Raw genomic sequence first — 12,555 nt, forward strand, 5'->3', positions numbered from 1 at the left:
TGAAGCTGTCTGCAGCCTCTGCAAGCGCAGGTTCGATTCCCGGATGGCCAGGGAGATTCCCACATGGCGTGGTAGACCTCTCCTGTCTTGCCTGCTGCTCCCCTTAGCAGTGTTTTTGGTCTATCTGCCTACTCTGCTCCCCATTCTTGTCTCTGGTGAATTCTCTCACCCTCCTGCACCTCTGGCCTGTACCCTAGTTCTTGTATAAATAAATAAATCTTTAAAAAAAATAAGTGATGTCTGACATCTTTTTTTTCATGTGCCTATAGGCCATCTGAATGTATTCTTTCATGAAGTACCTGTTTAGGTCTTGGGCCCACTTTTTTTATTGTGTTGTTTGATTTTTGTTGTTGAGTTGTATGAATTTGTTATATATATTAGAAATTTACTCCTTCTCTAACGTGTGCTATGGAAATATCTTCTCCCAATCCATGGGTTGCCTTTTTGTTTTTGAGAAACTACATTTTAGAATAAATTCTAGGCTGAGAGGACCCTATGATTTCTAAATAGCTACAATTTTTGTATTGCCTAATAGAGAAGATAATAAATTACAAAAAGAAAACAAAAGTAGTGGTGCTTTTAAATGAATTAATCACATTTTTTAAACACAGAAAGAACCACATTTAAAAAATCAGTAGTAATTATATGCAAAAATATATTACTTATTCCATCTACAGACAATGATTTGTTCACACAGGGACTCAAGATGTCTTAGAAAAACTCTTCAACCTGTCCAAGGAAGCTCAGTCACTAAGTTAAGAAGCTTCAACTCTGGCCAAGCCCACAGATGGAGACAGATAAACCCAGAGGAGAAAATAATGTGCCCAAGGTCAAATAGCAACAACGATAAGGCTAAAATCTAAATTCCCTACCTTGCACAGGAGTGCTTTTTTTCCAACCTGAAAACAGCCCACTTAGTCCATTAGTCTGTCACCTTCAGTGCTTTTCTCTAAAAGCATTAGCAAGAAGAAAAAAAATCAGATATGCACAAATATAACTGTATTTTTCTAAAACCAAACATAATGTCTATCTTAAATCCTTTTTCCACCGGGGATATAAGTGTTCATCTTAGGCAATATTTATTTAGTGAACTCAGTCAATTCTGCATTTCTCTTTTATCTAAAAGTTGTCCTGGAGCAGGGTGGGGATGGGGAAGACGACACAATGTCAAGGCCCTTGAGGAGTCAGGTCTGTCATCCATCCACACAGGCCACCCCTGAGACGTAACTCATCCCCATAGTCACAGGATGTCATTATCATTCCATGCTGCATCCACTGAGCCTGACATCTGTGTTCTCACCAGGACCCTCCTAGCACTACCCAGCAAAATTCCAGTTCTATTTCCCTTTTCCAGCCCTGTAGACTCCTAGGGTCCACTGGCTTCCCATAGCTCTCCTAACCCCCTCTCAAGGTCAGGGCAAAAATTTGACTGTTCTATTTTTACTCTTCTTTCACTATTGTTTCTGCCCTGGGTCCAAACTGTATTTTGAAACTCAAGTAAGAAAATACTCTTATTTTCTTTTTCGTCTCATCATCCTGTCTGTGGCCTCCCTTCCCTAAAGCATAAAGGAAGCATGCATTTGTAAAAATACACTGGTGCATTGTCATGCTACATTTTCCCCTGCAATGAATAAAGCAATTACAACCGAGTTAGTACCACTATTAAAAGTCCTTCCATTTTAATTCATCATCTTTTTATTAATCACTCCTTGTGATATAATTGACATAATTACTTGCCCCCCCAAAAAAATCATGGAAGATGACCAATAGAAATATATAACTTCTACAGTAAAAATAAGAGCAAAATATCCCAGTTTATCTCACTTTAGAAGGGAATGAGAACCATAATGATATAAATTGAGATCCTTATGCATATTTAAGGTGAAAAGTATACTCTCCAATTTATTTAAGTGGCATCTTATATTGCTGGCTAATTGCTCTCTTAAAATTTATTTTTACCCAATATTCCTTCTTTGGTCTACATGACCTGTATAGTCATAGATTGGGCAATACAATACAGTCACTACCTCCAGGAGACTTCCAGCTAAGTGAGATCAAATCCGAATGCCAGCAGATTTTTCTGATTTCAGGATAAAAGCAGAGTCCAATAACTTCAATAACCAATTTTTTGACCTGATCTCACTGCATTCAATCAATGAACTTCTAATCTCTGTGCCAAGACCTCACCCTTACCCTAAAAGGGAAACTTAGAGGTCTGCTCACCCTCTGCTATCACTAGAACCACCTGCAGTGCTGAGGTTCCTAATAAAAGACAGTTCCCTAGTACCAGTCTGCTACAAGTTCCAAAATTCTTGCCATTTAACCTTCTTTTGGCTAGAGCACCAATTGTTAGTACATTTTAAACAGATGTATGATCTGAAAGGTATACTACTATCCAAGTCATTATTAAGCTATGAAAAATTCCAGCTAGAATTCAGTTATCTAACTAACTTAATGAAAGGAAGAACAGCATGGAAGGAAAAACAGAAGAGAACATAATATCTGGGAGAGGAGAGGAAAAAATAGGTGAAGGAAGAAGATAAAAGGGAAACTCACTGGTCAGAAAGAAACTTGGCTTAGCTCTTTTAAGTGGAAAATAAAGTGATATAACTGGTTTTTCAGGTCAAACCCAAAGAAATAAAGAAACTCACAAATAAGGAATACTCTCCCTAAGTTGAAGTTTATCATAAGAGTCATCAACTACAAAATGATGAACAGTGTTGGATGATCCAACAAATCTGCCCACCTGCTGATTCCTTTTATCTTTATGACTAGTTAAATAAGAAGCTCAAACCTTTAATGAAATGATAAAACTAGGCAATGATATCTACAGGACATTTATACGTACAGGATAAAATCAAGGACAGATCCCTGTGGCATAAAACCAAGAATTTCGTTCCAGGCTAAAAATTACCAAAATTAACACTTAACTGCATTAGTATCAGCCATCCCCAAGGATGATGAAAACAATAAAAACAACATTGACAGCCTCTTCCCATAAGGCCTTAGGTGATCTCTGAAAATGGTTTGCTATTCACTTGAGATGGAAAACCCCTACAGTCATGCACATCAAGAGGTTCAAATTTTTTTGTTCATTTTAAAAACACTCCTGAAACTTCCTAGACCATCAAAGGTATGCATATCTGACAAGTCTCTAAGTACCTAAAGGATGTCACTCTACAAAAGCAGTGCATACCTTTCTGTCATTACAATGATGGAGTTGATATGTATGCCTCAGCAAAACAATGGGGCTGGACACAGGGCCAGTGGCCCAGAAAGAATGCTGAATTTTACTGTGCATTCTTAAAAATGCAGAGTAACACAGAACTTAAAGGCTTAGATAAAGATTCTCTGGTCATTGAGTACATTCAGGTCAACAAAGTCCCTAAGATGCATTGCAGAATTTACAGAGCTCAAAGTCAGATTAACCCATACATGAGCTCTCCCTGCCACATTGAGATGATCCTTACTGAAAAAGAACAGATCGTTCCTAAACCAGAAAAGGAGGTTGCACAGAAGGAAAAGATATCCCAGAAGAAACTAAAGAAACAAATCTTATGGTGCCCAGGACTAATTTCAACATAAAACAAATGGAAATAAAAGTGACAAAAAGCAACAATGATGATAGTAATGATTAATGATGATGATCTGCAAATAATTATTGAACATGTGTGTGCTAAGCTCTGTGCTGAGTGCTTTAGATGCAATATCTAGTTTAATTCCTCAATAAACATATTGGGTAATTTCAAATGTTATCTCCAGTTTACAGTTGAGGAAACTGAAACAGGCTTAGAGGAGTTATAAGCTTGCCCAAGACTGCACAATTAGCAAGTGACAGAGGTAGAATTTTAAAAGTTAGGTCACCTGCCTTCAGAGTCCAACTGTTAATCACTCATGAGATACAAAGTTTTCATCAACCTCTTCTAAAATCAAGATATAAATATCAAAACGGTGAAAGACAGTAATTGAAAACAAGACGTAGAAAAAAGTTTCTTGCCCTCCAGCAACTTACAATTTGTTGAAAGAAAAGACTTAGAAAATAAACTATTTTAGAACACAACAGTTTATTATGCCATTTGAAAATGTGAATCAGACCCAAGCATTATTTTACAGCTCAGTTTTCCAAATTTAAGGCCACAGACTGAAAATTTATAAACTCACATAGAAAAAGATAGAGAGAAATGAATAAGTCTCCTTCTTTGAGGATTCAGTAAAAGAGGCTTTCTTCTCTCTAGAAACCCTCCTGTGGCTTAGGGAATAATAATTAGTATAATAATTATATGATAATTGTATAATTATTATTATGTCTATAATATATTTCTGATATATTTAAATATATATTTGAATAGAATTATTTAAATATAAAAATATTATATTTATAACATAAATATATTTATTATAATAATTAGGGAATAATAGGCAGAATAACTGAAGTCTATGGAACTCCTCCCTCTGAGTGCTCATACACTGCCTGGGGATGGAACATCTCTCAAAAGTTCTACAGAGCCAGATTCATTGAATTTTGCCCAATAATACTTGAGGTACCAGAAACTGCAAAGCCTAAGCAAGCTCCAACCAAGCAGAAACACATTCCCACTCAAGTTAGTAGTCTAAATTCTTCAAGTCAGAAGCAATAACCCCAGAATTAAATTTCATCAAGTTCAAAAATCTCATTACCAACTAGATTATCAGTTATGATCTCAATGCCCAAATATAACAAGTTATTCATGGTCTGTCATCCCAATTGTTTTCAGCAGGTAAATGAAAGAAGGTACCCTCAGAAAGCTTCATCCCTGTGTCTAACTGTGTGACCTGGGGCAGCCACCAGTCCACCTCCAAACTGCTGTGATGGTCATGAGAGATAATGAATGGGACATTGTCCTGTCCCATTACCTGCAAGGTATATAAACAAAGTTATTAGTCTCACTAAATATTCAGAAACAAATTATTACCAACATTAGAAGTAGCCCTCTACACTATGCAAAGCGCTCCATAATTGAACCCTTCCACTTCTCTGACCTCAGCACCTCCTACCACCTTCTCGCCCACCTCACTCCACTCCCAAGCCTCCACATCCGCACCTCCCCGGAGGGCCCAGTGCTTCCAGGTCTCAGTTCCTTTGTGTTGGCAAAGACAAGCTACTAAAGAGGCTAAATGTTATTCTTGAAGAAATGTAATATGAAAACATAGAGGAAATTTTTGATTCTCATTCATTTCCCATTATCTGACTTTATCCCCTCTGGGCAGAATATCTTAATAACCAAACATTTGCATAATGCCTTTCTTTTTATGTCCTTGATTCCAACCAGTTGCCTTAGAATATTTCCCCATGCCTCTAATAGTATCAAATCCAATTAGCTGATATGTTAATTTTAGGTGACTTGGGATATTCAGAGCACTTTGTTGAGCTATTATACATCAAGAAATAGAAGAGGATAAGGCTTCTGGACAAGAAAACATCAGAAACTTCTCTTGCTCCTTTCATTAGGAGAGTTATTATAATAATGGGAGGAGTCTAGACTGAGAAAACAATCTGACAGGAGTGGTAAGTTAATATTTATGAAACTTTCCCTGAGTTAGGTTTAGAAGATTTAGCTTTATAAGACCAATTAGTGCCTACCAGAAGGAAAGGGGGGTATGCGGGAAGTAAATCGGGTAAAAGGGATCAAGTGCATGGTGAAGGACAGAACTGGACAATTAGTGGTGAACTTAATAGTGTATATATAGTGCTGATTTTTAATGATGCACACCTGAGTTATATTACTTAAATATATGATTATATAATTACATAATGTTATCCTGCCATCTTTCTTCAATAAGTAAGGGTTGTCTCACATCTTGACATCTGGTGGATATCATGTCTTTAATAAAATCTCCCAGTATTCTGAGCAGACATCAGTGGCTTAGATCTTTTAAGGTATTTCAGGATCCAAAGAAGTCATGACAGGGCCTCCCTGGTGGTGCAGCGGGTTGAGCGCCGCGCTGTGAAGATGTCCACAGTCTCTGTAACGCGGGTTCGTTCCTGGCTGGCCAGGGAGATTCCCACATGGTGCTGTAAACCTCTCCTGTCTTGCCCGCTGCTCCCCTCAGCAATGTCTCCAGTCCATCTGCCTGTTCCGCAAACCGTTCTGTCTCTGGTGAATTCTCTCACCCTCCCACGCCTCTGGCCTGTATCCCAGTTTTGTCCAAATAAAATAAATCTTAAAAAAAAAACCAAAGAAGTCATGACAATTAAAAAGGGCCTTGTATCAGCACATTCTGTCTACACTGCCTGTAAAGCCTGCCTCCCTCTTTTCCACCTGTGAATTCTCAGTCTCCCTTAGAGAAGCAGCTGAGCCATAGCATCCTTGAACATCTCTCCTGACAAGGCATCGTGCAGACAAGGCTCAGGTTTTTGGTGGCACCATGAAAATTAGAATATTTATCTATTATAGCATTTATAAAAGTGAACACATTTGTATAAGTGAATTTTCCATAAGACTTTGGATTTTGGATCTGTGAGCCCAAAACTCCCAGTTCAGTGCCTCACTAGCAACAGCTAGAAAAAGTGTTTGTTCACATGTGAGGAAAACAAAATGTACTAAGGTTATCTCTAGGAACTCTTTCATATAAGCCGAAAAGCTTTCACATAAGCTCAAAAAAAATTTTAATGATAGTCTAATTCAGGTTTGGGTGTAAAATGGTAAAATGGTAAAATTCCCAGTGCCCTGAAGGTACAGAAAGATTTCAAAGCCCTCTGTTTTATCACCTACCTGCATTTTACTCATTTGGTATGGTTTAGTGGTGCTGAAATTGAAGAAGAGAAAAAGAGATGATTGACTGAGTAAAATTACCACTAAAAAGTCAGCCTGGAGGATACCCTAGATTGCACAGCTCTCTTATTCTTTGTTAGAGTAAATTAATCATCTCAAGCTGTTTACAAGCTTCCAAATATTGCCCTGAAATGACCAAACCTGCACTTACAACACTCACTAATAAAAGGGTCAACTGACTTCCAATGAAGCATAACAGTTTTTAAATTCATCAGCCAGTTTGATAAAAAATAAGCAGATAGATAGACACAGAAGATAGAGATATATTAAGTATTCAAAGAATTCTTTTCCTGTCTCCACCCACTGATGCATATCTTTAGCGCAGGACTATTTCATATATTATACTCCTCAGATTTAAAAGCTGACAGACTCACAAAGCCATTCACCACTATAATTATTGGTATACCTTTCAATTGTCTTCCTAGACTAGGGGATATGTGAAGGCAACAATTGGTCCTGTTAATCTTTATATCCTTCCTAATTCCTTACCATGGCATACTAAGCACTTAGAAAATGTGCTTGAATAAATTAGAATGAATCCATCGCCAATTCTAACAATAATAGCTAACTTTATTTACAGTTATTATCTGTTCTGAGAGGCAATTTCATTCAATCCTCACAGCAATCCTTTGAGGTGGATACTATGATTATCTCCACTTTAAAAATAATAATAAAAAAAAAACCTAAGACCTGACCTACAAAAGTTAAAAAAGTGACCCAAAGCCACAGAGCTTCATAATAGAGATGGGACTAGACTTTATGCCAGTAAAGTATTTCTGTTTTCGAAGTTTACCCATGTATTAAACCACTCTCCCATAGTGTCTCTGAATCCATAAGGAGATCCAACTCTATATTTGCAACCTGATGTTTAGAAACTACATAAGCTAGGCTACACTAACTGCTGTAGCAAACAGTCATATTCCAGTAGCTCTCATAGGAGAGGTTTATCTCTTACATAATATTTGAGACTCTAGGAGATGGCAGGGCCACAAACTGGAAGGAGTTTTGGAGTTCTCTGTGTGCCTGCTAGCAGAGAGAAGAGAATGGAGGCCACACACGAGAAGTTACGACCACCCAGACAAAGGAGTAACATCCATTGCTTCTGTTACAGGGCAGGGAGAGGGGCAGCCCAGACCCCACAAACCTGCCTGCGCTAAATAGGTTCTGCCATCTGCCGCATCAACACAAAACATATGAGACTTTAATGAAAAGGAACTTTAATACAATTAGTAAACAATACAGGAAAGGCAAAGAATCTAGTTTTTAAATCAAGCACCCAAAGTTACCTGTCCCCTCGTGGGTAAAAGTCCACCCAATCGGGATTGGTACAGAGCAGGGCCTGAAAGCCTGCCACAGGTCTAAAGCACCTTTCAGTGGGGACCCACAGAAAAGGATCAGAATCAACCAGACAAGTCTGGAAGGAAAAGAGCAAAATCAAAATCAAGGTAAAAGCTGCCATTGTTAACCTCCCCACGGGTCTCTCACCCACATCTGTGTCACTCTGTCCATGACAAAAAGGCAAGTGTAGTTTCTTCACATGTCTCTCTGCTCCATGTGCCTCCTCCAAGGCTCCTTCTGGCTCTCCAACCTGCTTCCTTCCTTCCTCAGTCCCTTCTCCAGCTTCTTCTCTTCTCTTTAGTTCCACCCTCCTTTGGGTGGGGCAGGGAACCTGGAACTTCCCCTTTTCCTGGGGACTACCCTGTTACACTTCCACTCATATCCTGCTGGCTAGAACTGTCACAAAGACCACACCACCTTTAGGGTAGGCTGGGAAATGTGCTCCAACTGTGAGGCCAAAGGAGAAGGCAGGTATTAATAAGCACTAATACCCCTCCCCCCCGAAAACTTGGGGACACAGATTCATTCCTAGCATCAGAATTAGAATCAAATCCCAGCATTAGAATCCAACTAGTAAGAGACTTTTTTCCTTTATTATCCCGTAATTTTCCATTTCCCATTCATCACTCAAAACCTTTCTGACTGTTTAGCAACTGCAATTTCTCCTACTGCCTTATGTTAACATTACCTGAGAAGGCATATTTAAATCTCTAATACTCAGGTACAGATCAGTTATATTTTGAAGAAAAAAATATTCAAAATGTATTTCCCATCTGTTAGATGTATTAGGGCATGTCATTTCCATTGCATAAAGCTACTTACTTTCAGGAAGACTCCATTGCCAGATAACCCTTACCAGTAAACTCTCCTAAAATTTTAAGTGATTTGTGACACTGGACTTACAAAACCTTGATTTACAATAAAATAGGATCATAGATTTAATAAAGAGTACATCTATGATATATTGAATGCCAAATGCAGATTATATTTAATTCATTCATTCAACAAATATGTACTAAACACCTATTATGCCTAGTTTCTTCCTAAACCAAGGACCAAAGGTCAAACCTCAGCAGATGCTATTATGTGTGATGAAATGAAGAGATGATATTTTCAAAGATAATCTTAAATCAAAAATCTAGTTCTGTATTCCTTCCCAGAAAATATCCCTAGACCTCAGCAAAACTGGAAGAACATGTATTCAGTTCTATCAGATATGGACCTAGGGCTATTATATATAATCACAGAACTTCAGAGCAATACAACTAAGTCACTGAAACCAACCAGTTGTCTGAATTCCCTAAGGCTTATTTCCCCATAAGAGCTGACAAGTGCATCTTGCTTCGCTACAACACCCATGACTAGTAATAAAGATTCAGATGCATCAAGATCACCCACAATGACTCCATTCTTAAAATCTACTCTATAAATACCACTCTTTTCTAAATAAGCCTAAACTCCTGAGGAGTGCATTGTTCTAGTCATTTCTATGTATTGCTGATCATCAGAACCATCTGGAAAGCTACTTACTTACTTACTTATATTTATATATAGTCTGTAAATTCCTAGTCTATATTTCAGATCTATTAAACCAGAATCACTGAGACTCAGCTAGGTCCAGACATCCAGGGCCTCACATCTTTGACAATCAACCAGCTCTTGTAGGATAGACTGTTAGCTAACCTCTTTCCTCTGGGACTTGATTCTAACCTTCACAGAAACATTTTTTCCTTTACAAAAGTTTTACTTGGAGCGGTTCCCTAGTAATTCCAAACCGGAGGCAAGTAGCACTCATTATCGTAATCACTTCATCAGTCTACATTTTAATGGAAGCATATTCTCAAACCCTCTTCAAAAACCAAATCAGAGTGGATTTTAAAACAAACAAGTTAGCACTACTTTAAAACCCATTTCCAGTCATTCTCACACCCTTAGTACAAATCCGATAAAACTTCAGAAGTCATTAAGGAGCGGCCCTGAAGGTTTTTTGATTGTCAGGAAGTGTTATTGAGATGGATTTGTTGAAGAGATGCTTTATACCATTTCACACTCCTGTCAAAGTTTTATTAGATTGCTAAACCAAAGATAAATACTTTATTTTTAACCATAACAATCTGAAGCTCGAAGAGGGAAGAAAGTACAAATAGTCCTAAACCTTAGTATAAAAGATGGAATTGCACACTTTCAAGTGGAACTGACTATAATTCAAATGAAGAAGGACCTCTGCAATAATGAATAACGGCCTCAACAAAAATCATGACAATTATATATGTGAAAAGAGCTAACGTTCCCCCACTGATTGCTTGATTTAACTTCCTTATTTAGTACTGCACCATCTCATTCACTCTATCAAAAATAAAATCAAAATTGTTCTCTTATTAACTCCTTTAATGTGATCACAAACCTTGACAGGCAGGCTACTTAAGAAAGAGTTAGTAGACTTTCTGAGCTGTTGTAGGCATTATCTAGTCCAAATTTCTCTGCAAAACAAGAGTCTTTTCTCCGGTGTCATTGCCAATGACACAAATTTTGCCTCAAAGCTTTCAAGGAAATAACAAGGACTGACATTTATAGGACGTTTTGCAGATAACAAAGCACCTTCAATCTTATTGTTTCACCTAAATTATATTGTAGATGATGAAATGGAGATTTTGAGAGATTAAATGACTTCCTATGATGACACAGCTAACAAATGGTTGAACCAAAACTTGAATTAAGTCTTTGGACTACAAATCTATGTTTCCTTTTTCTGCTGCCTCCTTTGCAAAGGGCAAGTGAGGTTCAGTTCTTTGCAAGGCATGCCACTATTTTGTTTGACAGCTGGGATCATTAAAAAGTTTCTAAAGTAGTAAACTCTATCTCCCTATAACTTTGAAAACTGTAACAGAGCCTAAACTAGTGCTTACTACATGAAAGTCTTTTGAAGCACTTTCCAAATGTTAACTCCTTTCATTTTTTTTTAAGATTTATTTATTTATTTATATAAGCACTGGGTACAGTCAGAAGCATGGGAGGGTGAGAGAATTCACCAGAGCCAGAGTGGGGAACAGAACAGGCAGACAGATGAAATTCACTGCTGAGGGGAGCAGCGGGCGGCAGGAGAGGTCTGCGTGCCATGTGGGATCCTCGCCAGTGGCCAGGAATCGAACCGGCACTGCAGAGGCTGTGGGCAGCTTCGCAACCCAACACTCAACCACTGCGCCACTAGGGAGGCCCTACTCCTTTCATTCTTGTAACAGTCAAGAGAAGTGGATACCGTTATTATTAACATTTCACAGATAAGAAAATCAAAGCTGCAAGTAAACGACATCTAGAATCTAAGCCAAACTAAACTTATCTCTCCAGAGTCCAAGCCCCATCTTGCATTTCACCTCTACCACTGGGACTTCCTTCTAGTCTTTGAATCAACACAGAAGAAAACAGCTTCTCTGGTCATATAATAACCTCGCAAATATTTGAAGACAGCTAACTCCCTCCACTAGGCTGGTATCAGTCTGGATTCTAACAGAGAAATTGAACCACTAGAAATAATATATAAAATAAGGGATTTATAAAAAGTTTTTGAATGCCACAATTATGGGAAATAATCTTGTATTTCTCTTGTACTTGTGTCTGATGTTAGAAGTCATATAGGTAAAGATTGAGACTTGATAAAATTAACAGTTTTAAATGTTCTATCAAAGATGACCTTAAGTAAAACTGGCTTTAAAAAAACAAAAGTTTCAAGGGCTCAGCTGTGAAAAGCATAATCACCACTTGTAAAATTTTGTGCCAATACATTGATTCACACTAAGGAGCCAGAAATTTATCCACCACTGCTTTTGAGCTATCAGTGCAAATATCAACACAATGAAAAAGGGAAATACCATCTTAGTATTGCTACAAAAAGGCTGTTGATAGTCTTGAACTTGCAGATCTCCTGAAATGGATTCAGGGAACCCCTGGGAACTGTGAGCAAAACTTTAAGGACCAAAGCTCTTTAGGAGCTTTGGAAGTCCTGGCATTTCAACTTAATTTAGAGTAGGCTACCTTGGGAACCAGGTTCAAGTCAACCATCCAAGAAACACACACACACACACACACACACACACATACACATAATCTTTCTTAAGACTAAATATCCCTATTGCTGACATTTAATTCAAATAGAATCCCAGTTCCAAAGCAAAAGGAACTTTAAGCATGGCCCTGTTATAAGTGACCTATCATTCTTCAGTGTAGACAGAAGATTTTTTTTTTAAGATATATTTACTTATACAAGAACTGGGGCACAGTCAGAGGCACGGGAGGGTGAGAGAATTCACCAGAGACAGAGCGGGGAGCAGAACAGGCAGACAGACAGAGGACACTGCTGAGGGGAGCAGCAAGCAAGGCAGAAGAGGTCTGTGGTGCCATGTGGGTCTCT

The 12,555-nt window shown here is 38.2% G+C and overlaps 1 pseudogene across 1 annotated transcript; it reads left to right on the forward strand.

Annotated features, from left to right (window-relative positions):
- Positions 1-3,022: 3,022 nt before the first annotated feature.
- Positions 3,023-3,585, forward strand: LOC311178718 (large ribosomal subunit protein uL22-like; annotated as a pseudogene). The gene has a single exon. The product of its transcript is annotated as a large ribosomal subunit protein uL22-like (transcript).
- The last annotated feature ends 8,970 nt before the right edge of the window (positions 3,586-12,555 follow it).

This window comes from Talpa europaea, assembly GCF_964194135.1.
Source record: "Talpa europaea genome assembly, chromosome: 10".
Lineage (NCBI taxonomy): Eukaryota > Metazoa > Chordata > Mammalia > Eulipotyphla > Talpidae > Talpa > Talpa europaea.